The sequence below is a fragment of the Numenius arquata genome, chromosome 9, assembly GCF_964106895.1.
Source record: "Numenius arquata chromosome 9, bNumArq3.hap1.1, whole genome shotgun sequence".
In the NCBI taxonomy this organism is placed as follows: Eukaryota; Metazoa; Chordata; class Aves; order Charadriiformes; family Scolopacidae; genus Numenius; species Numenius arquata.
Genome location: NC_133584.1, coordinates 27190148 through 27195613, shown reverse-complemented (window position 1 = coordinate 27195613; position 5466 = coordinate 27190148).

Genomic DNA, 5466 nt, shown 5'->3' with positions numbered 1-5466 from the left:
TGTGGAGGGGTTTGTGTTTGAAAAGGCTGAACGCTTCTTTTTTCTAAATATGTCTTATTTTGCCCTGTCCTTCAGTGAGTGAGGGCGCAAAACTGAGGGCAAGAAACGCTTCAGAAGTCACAAGAGCCTGGCTCCAGGGAGGATTTCTCTCCAGGAGCAGAGAAAGAGCTACCTGGAGGCCCAGCAAACTGCTGGTTTCCTCCGAGTCGCTTGTGTGCCGGCCGAGAGCAACCCAGCCTTTGCTCCAAGGTGAAGCGCTGCTTCCACGCGAGCGGGCTCCGCGTGACACGTTACACAACAGCAGTGACTGGTGCTGGTGGCTTCGTGTCATCTGCAGGACAGCTCTGGACACGATCCGAGCTAACATCCCCTCTGCTCTGCCTCCTGCCTTTCTGTTCCCCCGTACTGGAGATAAGCTGGGAAAGGGCAATTCCCCTTGCAGCGGGAGCGGGCTGCGGAGGAGAGGTCATGCCCGCCCTCTGTAGGAAAGATGCTGGGCTCGGGATATCGAGACCCACCAGCCCCATGGCCAAAATGTCTCTCCTCACCTGCAGCACTGGTGCATTTAATGTGCCCATTTCCCTTCTCATCTCCCCTCAGGGAAATCACTGAGGAGAGTGCGCTCACTGCGCACTTGTGTGCTTGTGAGACCCCACCTGGAATACTGTGTCCAGCTCTGGAGTCCTCAGCACAGGAAGGACACGGACCTGTTGGAACGGGTCCAGCGGAGGGCCACAAAGATGATCAGAGGGCTGGAGCACCTCCCCTATGAAGACAGGCTGAGAGAGCTGGGGTTGTTCAGCCTGGAGAAGAGAAGGCTCCGGGGAGACCTCAGAGCAGCTTTCCAATATCTGAAGGGAGCCTACAGGAGAGCCGGAGAGGGACTCTTTGTCAGGAAGTGTAGTGACAGGACAAGGGGTAATGGTTTTAAATTGGAAGAGGGGAGATTTAGATTAGATATTAGGAGGAAATTCTTTCCTGTGAGGGTGGTGAGACACTGGAACAGGTTGCCCAGGGAAGCTGCGGCTGCCCCATCCCTGGAGGGGTTCAAGGCCAGGCTGGATGGGGCTTTGAGCAACCTGCTCTAGTGGAGGTGTCCCTGCCCATGGCAGGGGGGTTGGAACTTGATGATCTTTAAGGTCCCTTCCAACTCTAACCATTCTATGATTCTGTGACAGAGGCTGTCCACACGGGTAACGTCTCTCCCGACAGAAGTTCATCTGTCAATTCGTATCGACCAAAGCAGCCGAGCATTGATCTGCCTGCTTTACGTCCCAGCCAGCCCTCGGTGATGCTGCTGGTGCTGAGAAGTTGCATTCGCAGCTCCGAGAGGGCAGGCGCGAGGCTCCTCCTGGCTGGCAGGAGTGCCTGGGGGTCCCTGCCTCTCGGCTGCGAGGGCAACCGCAGCTCCCCGGCCCCTAACCCTGCAGGGCAGCGGCCCATGCTGATTCGGAGCCCTTGGTGCCCGCTGACACGCAATCGGATCAGAAAGCACCAGCTGTTCTCACTGTTCTGTGAGACTCTTTGGTAAAATACCAGCCTTCCAAAGTCCCCCATCAGCTCAAATATGCAGTGATACCAGAAACAGGCCCACAAGAGAAACGTTTCTTCATTTACCAGGGAAAGAACACGTCCCCACGCAGAGGAGAGCTTGGTAACCACTTGGTACAGGATTAGTTTTCCCATGTGCCTTTTTAAACCAGCTAACTGTTTTCAGTCAGTGAGAAAATATCTGTTAAAAAAACCCCACGTTTTCCAGGTAAAACCATCCCTACCGGCCAGGAACGTCCCTGGCTCCGCTCACTTGTTGCGAGTCTGACCGTTCTAAGCTGTGTGAGCGTGAGCTGAGGTTGGACGGTTCTCCAGCGTGGCGAGGCCTTGGCGACACGCGTTGGAGGCTGGCTCCAGTCCATCCTTAATCTTTGGTCCCTGCTTCTGCTTTCATGTGAGTCTCTGGCTGCAGATCTACGCTTTCTGCACAGCGGGGACGCTTGCTTTCAGCGCTGGGGATATTCGGTTTCAGCCCGTGGTCTCTCGCATGCAGCTGCATAATTGTTAGATGCCTTTAATTAAGTCAGTGAACTCTGCCAGTGCAGCAGATGCCTCCATTAACTGCTCAGCCACAGGCATTTTGCAAAACAGTAAAGAATGGGGGTGCACCAAAGGAGAGAACTGCTTTAGCTTTGATTGGTGGCCCCTGCAGCACTGGGCCTTCAAAGGGAGGCAAAAAGCTCCCTGCCCTATGGCGTGCTAAGAACCGCTGTCCTGCGGCGGCGTGTCCAAATCGGACGGGGCACTTGAGTCTTATCAGAAGCATCTACACCATTTCCCTAACCCGTAGTTCACCTTCCTTTCCTTTATTTCTTTTTCTTTTTAACAGAAAGTCATCTCACAGCCCAGGCGGGGTCTGAGAGCAGCTGTGGAGGTGAAACAGCGGTGGAGAGGGAAGGGCTTCGTGCCAGCAGGTAGAAGAGGCAGATTCTCCTTGGGCCGGGGGTCTCGTGGGAGCTGAGCTGCATCCCCTCTTTGCTGCTGGTGGGCTCCAGGGAACAGGAGGACAACAGGACAGTGTCAAAGAAACACCTGATTTTGCAGTCAGTTTCTCCTCTGCTTGCAAACAGCTGAGCAAGGGCCTGAACCTTGGCAGATTTCAGTGGGATTTCAGCAAAACAAAGGCAGGTAAGCCCAGAGGAGTGATTCAGAAAACTCCCTTTCCAGTGCAATTAACCCTGGAAGCATTGAAAATCTAGAAGCCTGGGAAGCTCCCTCAGCCCTGATGACCAGTGCCAAGGAGGGCTCAAAGCCCCATGCTCGGTGCCACTGGGCACCCATCTCCTGCCCAGTTAGGCTGAGTTTAAGGGGTCCTGTCCCTGAGGTACGGTGTAAACCTCCCTGCCACCCTCAGCCAGCTCCAATTGCTTTTATCCCAGCAATCAAAACCAACCCCAGAAACATCTCTTCAGCTCAGCTAAAAGCTCTCCCTTGAGCTGTGGGCAACCAGCCTGCTGAGAGGGGGAGACTGTAGCCCCAGCTTGCACATCCCAGGAGGGTGAGGGCATAAGCTAGGATGTAGTCGTGTTCCCAGGGCTCGCCTGGCACTGAGATGCTGCAGGAGGGAGCCCTGGAGGACCACAGGACTCCTGAGGACCATGGAAGGTCAGCAGCAGACACAGGAGGTGCTGCCTGTCCATGTGGGGAGCCAGGCATATGGCGAGTGAGCCTTCCAGCCCTCCCGCTCTGGCGTCTGGCCCATCTGCCGAGGCAAAGTGTTCATCCCTGCTCCTAGCAATGAGGGTTCGTTCAGAATGGACCAGCAGGACAATTTTGTGTGGCCTCCATTGCAACACTTCCCCCTACAAGCTGGTTAAATTCCATCCTCCAGCACCTCTGCTTTGCAGGGGGAAGGGTGCTGTGGGTGTACAGGTGGGGAGTATTGCGTAAATGCATATGGCAAAGGGGTTTGGCAGCCTCAGTGGGGGACAGGGCAGGGAACGGGGTAGGAGATGCTCACCTGTACCTGCTGTTTTGGTGGGTCTCAACCTTGTATCTGGCTCAGCACCAGTGCAAGCAGCAAAACGTCCCAGGGCCAGCAGCGCTGCAGGGAGCTCCTCTGTCCTGCAAGCCAGGGACAACGGTCAGAGGTTACAGGAGTTATGAAGCTTTAGAGTCCTCAGCACAGGAAGGACATGGACCTGTTGGAACAGATCCAGAGGAGGGCCACAAAGATGCTCAGAGGGCTGGAGCCCCTCTGCTGTGAGGACAGGCTGAGAGAGTTGGGGGGGTTCACCCTGGAGAAGAGAAGGCTCCAGGGAGACCTTAGAGCCCCTTCCAGTCCTTCAAGGGGCTTCAGGAAAGCTGGGGAGGGACTCTGGATCAGGGAGGGGAGCCATAGGATGAGGGGGAAGGGTTTTAAACTGGAGGGGAAATTTAGATCAGATATTAGGAAGACGTTCTTTGTTGAATGAGTAGTGAGACCCTGGCCCAGGCTGCCCAGAGAAGCTGTGGCTGCCCCATCCCTGGAGGGGTTCAAGGCCAGGTTGGATGGGGCTTTGAGCAACCTGGTCTGGTGGGAGGTGTCCCTGCCCAGGGCAGGGGGTGGGACTGGACAGTCTTTAGGTTCCTTTCAACCCAAACTATTCTATGATTCAAAGTCACAGTGCAACTCTTAGAAAGGAATAGTTTTCCTGATTAGATGACCCGAGAATAAGTAGCATGAAGAACAAAAGCAAGAAGGGGCTGTGCCATGGGCCACTTGTGCAAGGAGCTCAGGCTCTGCTCCATTGACTCCGGCTCCGCAGGGACAATCCGTGTCGCCTGTCTCATAAAATGGCCGAGAGCCACACACTTGGAGCACTCCAGATCCCTTATAATCGAGTCTACTTGCCGCCTCCTCATGCTCCTTGGAGGATGCTGTCCGGATGCGAGGGTGCCTGGGTCCCATTTAACGGTCCCAGCAGGGTGCGGAGAGGAGCTCTGCAGCCCTGTCACAGCAGGGGCAAGAGGGGGACACTCGAGGAAGCCGGCTGGCCCTGGAGAGCCTGGCACTGCTCCCCGCTGGCATCGCTCATCCCTGCTGGCAGCCAGTGCTGGTCGCTGCCCGTGCGCATGTCCTCCCGCCACTACAAGATGCTTTTGAAAATCCATTAAATCTCATAATGGGTGGTGACACCCTGGCCCAGGTTGCCCAGAGAAGCTGTGGCTGCCCCATCCCTGGAGGGGTTCAAGGCCAGGTTGGAGGGGGCTTGGAGCAACCTGGTCTGGTGGGAGGTGTCCCTGCCCAGGTGTGTGCATTTGAAGAACCCACAGCAATTTAGTGTCGTTTAGACAATTACACCTGATTACCTCTCCCCACCTGGGAAGGGGAATTGGGAAAAAACAAGGAAACCTGAAGGTTGACTTATAAGCAGATTTAGTCAAATAAGACTAGATAATTAACATTAATAATACTAAAGAACCATATTGATCCCGATATCAATATAAAATGTACAGGATTATACTCAGCCCATTCCATCAGGTGGAAGCCGTGCCGTCCCAGCAGGGACAGCCAAGGTGGGACCCTGTGAGCGCTGCGGCTTCGGGAGGAAGGGAAGGGCTCAGGGCTCCAGCACTGGGACAAGGAGTTCTCAGGATCCCAGCCATCAAGGGAGAGAGACAACTTCTCAGAAAACTCTCTAATTTATATTGAATGTAGTGTTCATGGTATGAAATAATCCCATTGTCCAGCTCGGGTCTTGCTCCTCCTCCTCCCACACCTGGTTAGGCTCGGAAGCACCGAGACCTTGAAACCCACATCCCATAGCTGGCTATAAAGTAAATATTTTCACCAGTTCAGACACTGGAGTCTTCTAAAAGTGCAGTTTTCCCCAGCATTAGAAGAGAAATGAGTCCTGTGTCGCCCAGACCAGGACACCGCGGCAGAGGGGCTGAAACTAGGGGATCTTTACGGTCCCCTCCCACTCTAACCGC